The sequence below is a fragment of the Mus caroli genome, unplaced genomic scaffold, assembly GCF_978045245.1.
Source record: "Mus caroli unplaced genomic scaffold, Mus_caroli_1 scaffold_1, whole genome shotgun sequence".
NCBI classification, from domain to species: domain Eukaryota; kingdom Metazoa; phylum Chordata; class Mammalia; order Rodentia; family Muridae; genus Mus; species Mus caroli.
Window position 1 is genome coordinate 164,812,632 of NW_028227256.1, and position 14,868 is coordinate 164,827,499.

General features: G+C 43.8%; 1 protein-coding gene across 1 annotated transcript in view; it reads left to right on the top strand.

Moving 5' to 3' along the window:
* Positions 1–2,889, top strand: part of Fam78b (family with sequence similarity 78 member B) — an 87,346-nt gene extending 84,457 nt beyond the window's left edge. The window contains exon 3 of the mRNA XM_021174771.2: positions 2,254–2,889. The gene's annotated coding sequence lies outside the window, so the exon portion shown is untranslated. The remainder of the gene's footprint in view (positions 1–2,253) is intronic.
* The last annotated feature ends 11,979 nt before the right edge of the window (positions 2,890–14,868 follow it).

Consider the following 14,868-nt stretch of genomic DNA (forward strand, 5'->3'; position numbering starts at 1 on the left):
TAACAAAATCAAAGAATTTCTTCCTTGAGCACTTTCATGAGAAGAGAAACAGGGCACTTTTTATTAATAAAATAAACAGCTTTAAATTGGTTTAATTATAAACTTTCTGCAGAAAAAAAAATGATCTTATGTTTTTGCCTTTAGTAAAGACGGTATTTCCACCCAGCCCTCTTCATACCAAACATAATGTTTATTGACACAGGCTAACATGGGACCAGGGAAGCTGAGCTTCTGAGGCCTGGTTTTGAAATATATTAATCTTCACTTATTTCTGTGTGATGCAAAGAAGAGGCCCCTTCTCAGGCCATATGCACCCCACAAAGTGTTTAAGCTTATGAGAGCACACCACAGAGAGCTATGAGCTGCTTGTGCCTTGCCTTAAGAAAACTAAGGGACAAAGGTCAACCACACAGTTAAAATGTTTTCTATATAAAAATTTATGCTACCCGAAGCATCACTATGGTATAATACATATAATGGAATAGATATACTAATGGTATAAGGACTAATATCAAGGATAAATAATAAAAGACATGATTGTTAAGGCAGTCTTCTTGGTGATGTGACTTTTGCACATGAGCATCTGTGTGGTGTGCTCTGTGAACATCAAGTCCACTATGAGTTCTGCACAGGCCTCTGCTCACATGTGCTTACCTTGTACCCAACCTCCTCCCCTATCTTGCCATGTTTGTCCTTCTGTCCAATGCCAGGTATCAAGGGCTGGCAGAGTGTGGCACACTCAGTACCTCTGACCCATTCTGACTAATCACAGCCCTGCAGAAATGGGAACTAGCATCTACAGAATGGCATAGCTGCTATTCTGGTGAACGGGATACACAGAGGAACATTTTCTAAAACACATTTTAGACCAGCCCCTGCTCATATATGTAATGGGTTTATCTTCTAATTTCAGAGCATCATGACAGGTTTATTTAACCATCTACATAAATATTTTGGATTTTTCTTCCTAAAACTGAAGCCATATATATAATCAAAAAAGGAGAGCCGGGCATGGTGGCACACGCCTTTAATCCCAGCACTTGGGAGGCAGAGGCAGGTGGATTTCTGAGTTCAAGGCCAGCCTGGTCTACAAAGTGAGTTCCAGGACAGCCAGGGCTATACAGAGAAACCCTGTCTCGAAAAACCAAAAAAAAAAAAAAAAAAAAAAAAAAAAGGCAAAATTATGTTACTTAATGTGGAATCACAAAAACATACGTGCCATGGTAATACTGTAAACAGGTCCAGCATCACAGAATCTAGACAGGGGGCTGGAGAGATGGCTCACTGGGGAAAGTGCTTGCGGCACAAGCATAAGAACTTGAGATCAGCTACCAAATATCCACCTAAAAACCAGGCATGACAGCACGCATCTATATCCCAGTGATGGAGGAGGCTGACAGAGAGGAAGATCACTCACTAGCTTACTAGCTAGACAGTTTAGTTAGACTAGTGAGCTCCAGGCTGAGAGAGATCCTGTCTCAAAAAATAAGGTGTAGAACTACTGAGAAAGACACCCGATATAGACCTCCAGCCTTCACACTTATGTGCACATACATGTATACCTACACATGTAGACATATGCACTCATACACACACATGCACACACACACACCAAACAAAAGTCCAGGAAAGAAAAGGGTTCCCATAATTTGGCTTTATCTCAGAACAACTTCCTTCATGCATTCAAAAATGGTGTTTGTTTTATTTTTAAAATTGGGTTCATCCACTTCTTTAGGACTTCAGCTGTTACATAAAGCAGTATGCACAAGTGCCCCCCCCCCAAAAAAAAGAGCTGCTAAAGAAAATATGATTGAATACTATAAACACATAGTCAAGAAGGAGGCAAGGTGGGCATGAGTCAATGAGAGAAATCCTGGCTATACCAAAGAGCTCTGATGCGTCCAATGAGCCTGGTTTCTGCAAACTTCTGTGCCTGAAATACTAAGGAGCAGTGTATAAGTTCCCATCCATTTCTGTAGATCCTTTTGTGCTTCCCTAATGGGCTGAACACATAAATAACTTGCAATCCCTTTATATTGTTTTTAGTTTTTAAACTTTTAAGACTGGATGAAAGTTACCGGCATCCTTTATAGAAGAATGTACATGAAGCGACTCAAAACTTTGCACAAACTTTAAGCTATTATCCCTTTGAAAATCTACTCACAAAGCCTGCATTATGAACATCTGCTTTTAAGGCACAGTGTTTTCTTGGCTGCTTGGTTAATGTTTGCATGTTTCCCTGTCCACATGCAGGTCTCCTAGTAGGACAAGGCAAGCCCACCCAGCAAGCAGAACCACATGGCAAGACGCTGAGAAGGAGGAAAATGAGCATTGGCTGGTGGCTCCAGAAGCTGATGCCCTGGACAGCTGACTCCCTATTTAACAAGAGTGCCATCTTGCCAGTCTCTTCACTACCCTCCTATCCTGTGATCAGTACCTCCTATCCCCAGCACGTGTGTCCAACCAGGCCAGCTGGTTGGCTCATGGGGGAGCTTCATTGACCTGGAAGTTGTGCCTGCTGCACCTTTTGTGTGTGGAAAGATTGAGTTCACCTAGACCTCCTGCTCATCCCCTCCCTCCACATGAAGCCTCCCAAGGACAAGGCTGGTCATCCTGGACTGAAGAGACCCCACACACAGCCCAGCCCTGGCTCCCAAGCCTGCCACCCAACCCCACATTTTTGGGTGTGAGAATATATATCTCCCCTTCTCCTCTCTCTTCTCTATGTGGATAGCCAATGTCAATCATCACCTGAGGTGTCTCTAAGGTCTTTGGAAGGCAACTATTTGCGCTACCATGGACAGACTTGGTGACTTCAAGATGACCAAGAGCAGCATTTATATGCCAGGATCAGTAAAATGAGAGCAGAACTTCCCCAACCAGGCAAAAGTGGTGTATGTTGTTCTCTTGTTTGTTTATTTATTAGTATACTCCCTTATTTATTTATTTATTTATTTATGGAACCTGTATTTATTATATATCAGAAAATCTTCTTCCATCTTTCAAACATCAGCTCCAAATTTGTCTTGTTGGGCCCCATCCCACCCACCCCCCACAGAGCACAGTAAACAATTCCTCTTTGAAGCCACAAAAAAAAGAGGGAATTTCTTCTCCCTAGTCCCAAATACTTCTACCCTAGCCAGATTTTCAACCCAAAATAAGGTCAGAATCTACCAGCTAGGTGTAAGCTGTACAGCCACGCAAACCAGCACAGGCTCCGCTGTCTGGACAGAAACAGTCTTCCAACCCTTGCTTTGACATGGTTTTTCCTTCCACTCCTTCACAAACTCATGCAAGACTAACCACCTGATTCCCAGCCTGACTATTAAGACTGGGCTCCTCATTCTGCTCTGGTGCAGAATGTTTGACACCAGATGCACATTAGAATCTATGTTGGGCGCTTAAAGCCACCTGCCTGGTTTCCACCTCAATGTGCCCATAGCAGACTCTCTGAGTGGCTGAGCAGCAGACATCTTCTTAGTTGCTCAGATTACTCTAACTTGTAAATGTAGTTGATAAAAAAAAAAAATTCCACTGTCTACTTCATCCCCAACCACCTCCAAGATCCCTTCCTCCTTTAGTTCCCAAGCTTCCTCTGGACTCCCCATTTCTCCAGTCCCTTTTCTTCATGAAATCTTCCCTTCATTAAGCACCATCAACATGAACAGACCCCAAAGAGGTGACTGGTCCTGAGAGTCACACCAGAAGCCAATGCCTGCACTTGCCTCTCTTAGAAGCAAAAGCTTGTTCCCTGCCCAGACTCACCTTCCATCGGCACTCTCCCCATGACACATGCCTCCCTCCACAAGGTTAAAGATTGATATGGTTATTCCTGGTCCTGCATCCCAATCTTAAGGAAAAGCTCACGCCAGTCTTTATAAGCCAAGGGTTGACTGTTTCTGCAGAGCAACATGAAATACCTGAGGGTAATTTCCTGGTAACAGGAAGGGTTATCTTGTTCCCAAAACAGTCCTTTACCCAATGACCTGATAGCAACCCCCTAGCATACAGATGATAGATGACTGAGACTTCTCACCCCTCATGTTGACAAGTTCTCAAACGATGAATATAAGTGAAGGGGTGGTGTGTGTGTGTGTGTGTGTGTGTGTGTGTGTGTGTGTGTGTGTGTACTGTCTTCATATAAACTAGATGGACCTATGGAGATGCTGAACTTCAACTTTACAGTTTTGGCATTTACTTGAGAACAATCAAGAACTTGTGCTGTCTTTCACTCAGTGGATTCAATTCACTCCTTTCCTCAAAGACCCAAGTGAATTCCATAGTAGTGCTTCATACAGAATGGTGTAATGTCTGAGAACTGTCGGGCATGTTAGAGACTGTATATGTTGCATTCACAAGAGAGTGCCCAAGATAGAAAGAATTCATTTTCCTATTCCACCTCCAGCATCTAAGCAGGTTCCCAGAGCAAGTAGATTTCTCCTGCATTCATAGCACCATGCCTTCTTGCCCCAGTAATCAGACTGTCCTGCACCAAGTCCCATCTCTCAGGGTCCTGCTCTCTGATAGGCAACAGTTCAGTCAGTGGGTGCTAAAGAGTTGAGCGTTACACTTCTTGGGTGACCTTTACCTTTTAATTGGGGCTATAGACAATGCCTTAATCTGAAGGAGTAGCTTGAATGCTGGGAATTTCAGGTGCAGAAGTGGGCCAGTAAGAGAGATTAGTTTTTTTCTTAGGAGGGCATTTTAGAGCCTCCCCTTCCACATACCCATCTTTAAAGTCAGCTCATACATACATGAGCACAAACAAGCACACTTACCTATATCCACATCCCATAATTTTGGAATACCTCCCTTGCATTGGCCCTATCTTTAAACATAAAAATAAATTAGAAATGAACCAGCTAAATTAATTTAAACCTCATTGGGAAATGCAGCCTATTTTTTCACCGGCCACCAGCCATCTGGTCTACCCTGCCCTGTTCCATTTCCTTCCTGCTCCTTCTCTTTTCGGCTACTGGCCTATCAGTTAACTTATGTGTAAATGTCCTTTGCTCTTCCCTTGCTTCCCCCTAAATGTATTTCCCCACACCCTTGGACTTGTGTTGTTTTCGGTGTTGTGAAGGACAGAAGTGGAGGCTAAGAGCATGAGCATGTATGTATGTCACTGAAGACAGAGAAGCCAGGTATTCTGCTACAGTTTGAAGAATAACGCCACAAAGGAAGAGGTGAAAGCCGGCTCTGCAGAGTGCCTTAAAAATGACTTTAATTAGGAAATTCCGAGTCGTCAGTCTTTGGATGTTACATAAACTCAATGGATGTTGCATTTCACTTCTCTGGGATTAAAAAAAAAAAAGTTAAATACAGTATGTATTCAACAATGACAATCAAGTATATTTTCTCTTTAATTTGGTCCTTAAAATATTTAGTACCGAGGAGGTCTAGGATTCTGGGACCGGAGAGATGGCTCAGGGGTTAAGAGAACTTGCTACTACTTTTCAAGGGGACCAGAGTTCATTTCCCAGCACCTATATCAGGCAGTCGGTCCATAGCTACCTGTAGCGCCCACTAGCTCTATCATTTATATAGACACATATGCATACACACACATGCACGGAGTGAGGGGGGGAGGAAATTGGGAGGGAGATACACATACTCATAAATAAAATAAAACCTTTTGTTTATTATTTAGTGCTTGATTTTTCACAAAGAACAAGGGAAAGCTATAGGTGCATACAAGCTCTGGGGTGTACAGAGGGCAGGCACAAAAATCGAGTCCTGCATTTTTAAGAAAACTCTGCCAATGAAGGCCACATACTACAACCAGGTTCCATTCAGTGGGCAATTTTGCAGTGAGAAAGAAACAGACTACTCTGAGCAAGGAAAAGAAAGAAATTCCCCCTTCTCCCTGATGGTACACTATTGGTCTTCATCTGCTGAGACCGCCATAACAAAATGTCCCTAACAAGGTGGCTTATACAGAAACAACATTTATTTCTCAAAAACCTAAAGGTTGAAAAATCCAATATCAAGTTCCCTGCACACTTAAGGGCTGTTAAGGATCCCCTTGCTGGTCCATGGACAGCCTCCTCCTGTGTTCACATATAATAGAAGAGTGAATAGGCTCCTTCAGGCCTCTTCATAAGGGCACTAATTCAGATCACAAGTACTTTATTCTCATGACCCAGTCACCCCTCAATGCCCCACCTCTGACATCATCACCTTAGGGATTAGGATTTAAGTATATAAATTGGGAGAGAAGAACATAGCATCAGCCTGCATCACTATCATCATCTCTGCTTCAGTGAAAGATTGGAAAAATATTCCAGCAATGCAGAGGCTCTTCCTTGATACCCCTCCTTCTCAGAGATCCCTTGGCCTTTGCCACCCAAGGAGCTAACCCAAAACCAGTTATTTTGAAGAGATTGAGTTCTTGAAGGCAGTTAAGTTTCTGCAGGGTTACCTTCTCTCTCAGAAGACTGAATTTTTAAAAGGTCAGATCGCCTCTAAGCAAGTGTAGGTAGGGGCAGAATTGGGAGTGAGGCCCTTACATGCTCTTGAATTCTGAGAAATCAGTATAGTTAGGAAGAAACTAAAAGCCCTAGCTCTATCAGGCCTTCTCCTACCTCTTCCACCACCTGAACTTTAGTCCTGCGTTGCTGGCTGGTACTTGGCTGGTGTCATCCAGCTAATAGCTGCTCTCTCTTACAGTCAAATCTATTATGGTTATTCTTCACCAGAGGCAGGACCCTTCTCTAGGGACCATAATTTTAAGAAGCCTGAGAGTCACTAATTCATATTCAATTCATTCTCTTTCTTTCTCTCCTCTCTCTCCTTCCCTCCCACTCCCTCCCCTCACATGCATCAAAATAGCAAGAAGACACAGATACAGAGAAAAAGATAATAGTTTCCACTAATCACACCTCTGTCAGACAGAAATCATGAACTCAAGTGGATGAGGGCATAGATTTTAAGCTTTTGTCTTCTTAAGTTAAAATAGCCCCATCTTCCCAAGTCAATGGAGTATTACATGCTCAAGTCTGTAGAAAGCAGTTCCACAAACAATTTACAAAAGGGAGTCCTGCATCATTCTCACCAGAAAGCATGACCTGAAGTAGGCCACCCATGAAAGGATACTTGCTGGATATGCATAAGACCATGGATCAATTTCTAGTAACATATACACACACATACTCATACACACACACACACACACACACATTTAAAGAACATTTGTACTTTTTCTAGTTCATTCATATTAAACAACCAACAGTTACCAAGCCCACTGTAGCATGTATTATCTGTGTACACAAAGCTCTTCTGTAAGAGCAAGGGCTAGGGAAATGTAGCAACAGTTGAGGCAAACTGAAAATATAAGTAGTATTTGTTTCCCATTTTAAAAGATCTGGAAAGTTTTACATTGAGTTCTGGGATGACTTGGGAGAAGAACAAGTATGTGCCTGATTTTCAAAAAAACTAAGCTACCATATTGAAAGAAAACACTTTGAGAACTAAAAGAATAGTCAACACACAGAAGTAGCATAACATGCCTAAATATCTTGGGCTCCAAATATGGTCACATAAAGTACATTACATATTAATTACCAAGACACTTTTTTGTTCTCATATCAGAAACACAGCAAAGACTCCTTTTCTGAAGTTGCTCTACCATTTTCCCCAGAACCCTATGCTCTTAACCCTACCCAGAGAGAGAAAGCATAGGGCTCCATCCACAGTTCCTTCTCACCTGTACCTTCCCCACCCACTGCCTGAAGCAGTGATTCAGAAGTTCATGGCAGTCGAGTTGCCCAGGACACTGGCTGAGCATGCCACTAGGCCAGTCACTGTCCTCAAAACATAGGGATGTCAAGAGAGCCAGAACTAGAACTTTATCAAGTCAAAAGCTTGAACTTTTCCCTCTCCACAACACATTTCTTAGGCTCTGAGCCCAAGTTCAAGACCCCTGGAAGACTCTAATGTCCAGCCCAACTTTAAACTTTGGGAAGATGAATTAAGCTTTCATTTTTTGCCTCTCAGGATGTCCCAGGTTCCCTTAGCAAGTTAATCTCTTTCTTCCACTCTCCTTCTCCTAGGATCCCACATTTGCATAACAAAAGACTCCTGGTGTGATCTACCGAGTGGAAGGACCAACTTTCTTTGGGGCTGCTTTCTAAACAGATAGAATCTATCCCTCTGAGAAGCTCTTCTCTAGTAGGAAGGAAAAAAAATCTATACATTAAGAAAAGTATATACCAGAGAGTATGGAAAGGGAAGAAAGGGCATATAAGGGAGAGGACTAGGGATGTTCTGTTTGAATTCTACTAAAAGTAGCTGTCAAATAAACTTACTTCTAAGAATGATGCTAACTTCCTCAGGTCCCCCCCCCCTTAATCTCTGCAGGCACGGGGATCATATTACATAGACACCTCAGCTCCATTACACATCACACACCACACACCACACACCACACACCACACATCACACACCACACATCACACATCACACATTACACATTACAAGGCAGAAACAAGTTCATCATCTCTTACCATTGCAGCAACCCATGGAGACTCCATTTACTGCAGTTGAGAGAAAGATGAAATGACTCTGTCAAAGTCACACAAAGTCACACATTAGAGCAAGGATCTTGGTATGGCTGTTGTGACTCTACTATATGATTGTTCTCAATGCAGTTGTAAAAGGACCAAGACACAATTCCAGAATTGAGACTCAGGCTAGGCATTTAGCTCAGTGGGTGGAGTGATATCTCAACATTCTAAAATTGAGACCCAGAATGGCTTGTTACTAGGTGTATAAAACATTGATGGGCTCCCTGCAAACATAAGATAAGATATGAAATTCCAATATAAACTATAAAAACAGAACAAATATGAGGTTTTGGGGCAGCTCTGTAGGCTGTCTCAAAATGCCACTTAACCTACTGTCTGTGTGATTCATTAAGTAAATAAATATAATTAAAGGGAGCTGTTTTTATAACATGCTACACACAATTCCCAAAGCAACCCTTAGTTGAGCTGAAAAAATTAAAACAGTATATATTTTCTGTCTGTAAACTAATTATCTGATTCACATGGATTCAAAGCAAGCCCACTCCCAAGGTGTTTTCTAAAAGTGTGTGCATAATTGCCCTAAATATATGGAGGAAGCACCAGCGCGTGGCCTTATGTGAGTCTCTGAGCTCTTTTCACAGCACCCAAGAGTGAAGAAAAGAACATTCACATTCATGTGAGACTGCTCCATGAAAAGTAAGTGTGGCTGAGCGTACCCAGTGGAACGTGCTGGATTTCTGCAGAACCCTGCTTCCTCTTTGCTGCTGGAGTCATCTATGCTGGAGTCAACTGGCAACGATGCCATCATCTAAGCTGTTAAATCAGATTGCCCTGCATCTGGGCAGGCTCAGAAGAAACAAATTCTAAGAAGAAAAACCAATTCTACTGTCTGACAGGGTCCTGAAATTGAGCTAGCTTCTTGAAGAGAGATATTGTAGCCTTCGAAAAACTACATTATAATCAGAGAGAGAGAGAATACATACAGACAACACACAGAAAAATGAAAGTAAATCTCATCCTCACAGTGCTGCAAAACGTTGCTGGCCCTCTCTCCTCTCTCCCCAAAGTCAGCACATGGGACTCTACAACAAGGAAAGCCTACCTCACCATCATCCTGCCAGAGTTGGGATGGATGCAAGTGTCTACACTGCCTTATTTGAGTCTCTCCTGCTCATGATTCCAAGAGAAATTAGAAAGCAAACACACAGAAGACAATGATGTAAATGAAAATAGTGGATGAGTTTCCCTTTCAGTTAGAGAACATCTCCAGGACAGAGAAAGTAAGAGGTCGAAGATGGGCAGCTCCAGGAGCAAGCAAACAGGGAGTAAGAGATGCTAAAAGTCATGGTGACCGGAGTCTCCGAACTGAAATTTCATGTCCCAGCCTAAGAGAAAATGTAGTTTAAGCTCTTTTGCTCCCAATTTCAGGATTTCTCCTTATCTCCTTATGTCTGCCCACAAGTGTGCTGTAGAAATTACTCTTCCTTGGGAGATTGTCTATGTTGTTTTCTATTGCTTTGGAAAGGCCCAGAGAAATGGGCTCCCAGTGAAACTGCTGGTAGCTTTTGTTAAGGTTTTGAGAGGATAAAGAAAATGGTTCCTGGGGGAGAATCTGAGTTGTCCACTTCCTTACATCCTCCTCCCACTCATAATGGAAAGCCCATAAGACAGACAAACAGAGAAGGCAGAGAGTTGGTCCTGAGATTGTCTGGCTTAACACTGATTCTTTCTTCTAAACTGAAAAGTATTAAACTGATGTGTAATGAATGGTGCCTCGTTGTGGATGTGAGATTCCCAATGTCTGTGCCCCTTCCCGTAACCACCCATAGATACTACTGAAGATACATGGAGTAATAAATAACCCAAGTCACACTCAATAGATTCTCAAGTTCATCTACATGCCTGCTTGCTCAGAGGGGCCCAGCTCCACTTGAGCTCCTTCCTATCTTCTGACTCCCAGAAAACTAAGGCTCTTTCTGCCATGGACAGTGGGTGCTGAAGCTGGATCAGGCCTCTAGGATATCTGGGTGTAACGACACAGTTCTAGGATGGCTGATTTTAAAGAAACTCCAGGCTGGCTTGTGCCATCCACAACGAAATGCATCTTGTGGAAGGTCCTCATCCCAGCTCCTCAGTCTAGCCCATCACAGTTTAGTCCTGGGAATGCTCTGGAAGCACAGTCCTCATTTCCCCAAAAGTCTGGGGAAGTCTTAGAGTTGACAGAATTAGAATCAAAATCATTCCTAAGTGACACGAGTCTGGGGGGCGGGGGAAAGAGCCATTCAGTAACCAGACAGCCTGAGTTCGAGGGGCCAAGAGGAAAGAAAAAGAGGGGGTGCTCATGGAGCGTGCAGGCTGCTCCTGCCTCTCTCTGTCCTGCCAACCAAGTGCCTTCCTGCTGCTCATTAGCACCTTGTTAGTTTATTGTTCTAGGAAAATACCACCACATATAGTAAAATAGCTCTCAGAGAGTACAGAGGAGAGGGATGCAACCATTCAAAAACATCAGGGATATTCCATTCAAAAACATCAGCAGGCACCCATTGTGATGGTTTGTATATTCTTGGGTCAGGTAGTGGCACCATTTGGAGGTATGGCCTTGTTGGAATATGTGTCACCTGGTTGGAGAAGGTGTGTCACTGTGGGTGTGGGCTTAAGATCCTCACCCTAGTTGCCTGGAAGTCAGTCTTCCACTAGCAGCCTTTGGATGAAGACATAGAACTCTCAGCTCTGCCTGGATGCTGCCATGCTCCCACCTTAATGATAAAAGACTAAACCTCAGAACCTGTAAGCCAGCCCCAATTAAATATTGTTTCTTATAAGACTTGCCTTTGTCATGGTGTCTGTTCACAGCAATAAAATCCTGACTAATACACCCATTATGCAGGAGAACAAAAAAAGAGTGCCCCCACCACTCAGCTTTGCAGCACCTAGGTGAGCCTGTGACTAGCATCTGGTTGAGGGATGTGATACCCTGAGGAAAGGACCATGGGCCTTAAAGTCCAGGAAATCTTAGAGTCCTGGACACCAGGCAGATGATTTCCTAGCTAGTCTCCCTTGATGTATAACCACAACCTAGCATGTGTCAGCAAACACACAGAATGGGCCTATGTTCCTCATTTGGTCCTTGAAACGAAGGAAAAACTGTTCTCTTTATCCAAAGTAAGTGTGGGACATATCTACCTTGGACAGGCTAACTCCATGGCAGGCTTCAACTCAGCAGTTTGAGAGACTAGGCTGAAGAACTTGACAAATCCAGGCAAGTTAGTTACTAGGAAAAAAAAAAAAAAACAGGCTTCAGGCAGATAGTCAGAAAACTGTCCTGCCATCAGAAGCTGCCCTGTTACCTGGCCTGAAGCAAGGGCAATGGGTCAGCAACAGTTTCCAGCTCCCACACCCTGGTAATGGAATGTCCCTAGAGATGGAGCAAGATAAAGGTCACCTACTCCAGAATCCCTTAATGTGCTTTAAATCAGGCCTGTGAGCTCACTTGATTCTCTCCATCTCGGAATGAGAGACTCCCACATGCCAGACTTCTACAGAATAAAACACTCCTTGCTTTTGCATACTATTTGAGTCTGGGGTATCATTCTTCTGTGAACAACGGACCCTTACATGCCTTGCAGCAGAAAGTATTTTGGGTACCAGGGCATAGGAGTGAAGAACGCAGACAAACTCTCGTCAGGGGCTTGCAATCAGGATGGGGGTCTTAAGGGTGAAAAGTTAAAGAAAATTGGAACGATGTATGCTATGCTGGTGGACTCTGGAGGAAAGGAGAATAGAGCTGGAGAAGTGTATATTGATGAGGGCTAAAAACAATATGGTGCAGAGTGATTCCTTGAGCTGATGGAACAGGGTCATAAGAAGGGAATGAGTAGTGTAGACAGCGGAAGAAAGCACTTACTGGGAAGAGGAAGGGACTTACACAGGGTCCGGGGTTGTTCTCACAGGCCTGGAACAGTGGGGCAGGACTTCTTCAGAACCATGGCCCATGGGCCCAACACATCATCTTCATGAGGACACAACAGGAATCACTAGCTCTTTGGAGACAGTGGTACCCAGTGGCCATAGAAAAGAGAAATGAAACTCTAGTCAATGGCATTTTTATGAGGTTTTGCAATGTATTCCCCCCCACACACACGGAAGTGACAGAGCCAAACACATTCTAGGCAAACAGTTCTCAGCCTTGCTTATCTCTTGCCAAAGGGAGAAGTCAGCTGTGCCATTTGCTGCTACAAGAGTCTAAGGGCTTGATCTCAGCACCGAAGATTGTTTGACAAGAGAAAGGGAAAGTCACTCTTTGATGAGAAGAAGCAGTAGGCCAGAAGTATCCACGGCCACTCCTCGAGTGCCCAGGGAGACCAATTCTGACGTGACATCCATCCTTTAGACCTTTCCAAACTCACAGGGCAGCCTCTGGCTTACAGCCACCACACAGAAGCACACCAGCAGCCACTCCAGGTGCCAGGGAGGCAAATAGATTTTTTCTAGGTCATCAGAGTGGGGAAGCAAACCCTTTGCAGGATAAACGTGTTGAGTGTTTTTATTCCATTGCCCATTTCAGACCGCGTTTCCTATGGCTCTGGCTCTCAGACAAGAGAAGCTGAGTAAAAAGCCTTGTAAGTCGAAATGTCTGTAGCCCAACAGGGGAAGTAAGAGTCTCTAGATCGCAGCATGGGCAAAAACGCAGCTGAAGTTCTGCCACAGCAGGCAGCCTATAGTCTCCAGTAGATTCATTACCTCTGTTGGAAACTTCACAGCACAGCCTTTAATGTCTGATTGGCTCCCAGCCTCCTCTGAGTCCTTGCTAGAACTGTCCATTCATTCACCCATACTTACAGTGGTCCAAAGTTTCTCTAGCTTCCTTCTCCACACCTTTGTGGATCCCTTCCACAAGCCCACGTCATCTCAGGTACAACCACACCAATGACCCACTTCTCAGCCATCGTTATCCATTTCGCCCGCTTTCTGCTGCTATGATAAAATGCCTGAGACAATCACTGTACAAGAAGAGACATTTTATTTGGAGCGCATGAGTCCAGAGGGTTTCGCTTCTGATTGTTAGGACCTGTGGCTTTGGGCCTGTGGTAGTATGAGTTATTTGTTGTGCTCTGTGAGATAGTAGACTGTCCCTCATGGTGGTTAGGAGGGGAAGAGGGGGACCCAATCCCTTCGATGGCTTGCCTCTCAATGACCTAACATCCTCGCACTGAGCCCCCACATACAAAAACAGGGGTTCTCAATTTCCCTAATGCTGTAACCCTTCCTAATGCGGTGATTCCCCGAACCACAGAATTATTTTTGTTGTTACTTCATAACTGTAATTCTGCTGCTGATATAAATCGTGATTGTAAATATGTTTGGAGATAGAGATTTGCCAAAGGGGTCAAGACCACTGCACTAACGGTTCTACCATCTCTCAATAGCACCTCCGTCCATGGCCTAAGCTCATTGTCCTTTGAGAGACAGTCAATCTAAGCCACAGCAATAACCATACCACTCTGTGTTGTTTTCCTTCAACAAGCAAGAGACCACTCACGGGCTTCACTAAGAGCCAACTGCTTCAACAGCCCCCAGCTCATCTTCCAGATGACCCTACAAGACAACAGAGGAACCCAATCAGCCTTCCTGAGAAGAAAACGGAGCCTCTCCAGTGTTGAAGCACAGCAGAGCACACAGTCAGTTAGTAGCAGGATCACGCTTAAAATCCTGATGACGACGACATGTCAGACCCCACTCTTGACTTCCATATAAATCTTGAACAAAAACCATCTCATCGAGATAAGAAGTTTCATGAAAAAAAGATGCTCAGCGTAATACTAAGCAGGTGGTTTAAAGATAAAAACAAACCACCCTCTCCTGCTGCTGGCCCAGATGTTTTTTTACACCCCTCCCCTGGATTCCCTTTGGGGTATTTGCTCTCTTTGGAGAGACATGGATTTCTCATTCTTTGTTATCTCCTGGACAAGCCCACAATGAGCCTTTTCACCTCCTGTGAGTGTCTCATGTCCACATGTGTCATAACTCAAGCTTAGATCCAGGATTTCAAATCTGTTGAACCAATACTTTAACACCAGAATATGGCTCTGCACTAAGACCTATGGGCTGGAATTAGCCCTGGCATGAGGTAGACGTAGCAGAACAAATGCACTGGGTCAACAATGAGGAGCTCTCCAGCTAGACTGCATTCTTGTATGCACAGACCTAACGGCATGTCTTCTCAGGGACCCCAGAAAGTACCTTATAACTGTATGTCACACCCACTCCTCCAAAACCCATCTCCCACTCCAAAGAAAATCACCATGGTTCCCTTCCCCTTAGGGCTTTGATCCTGTCCAAGAAC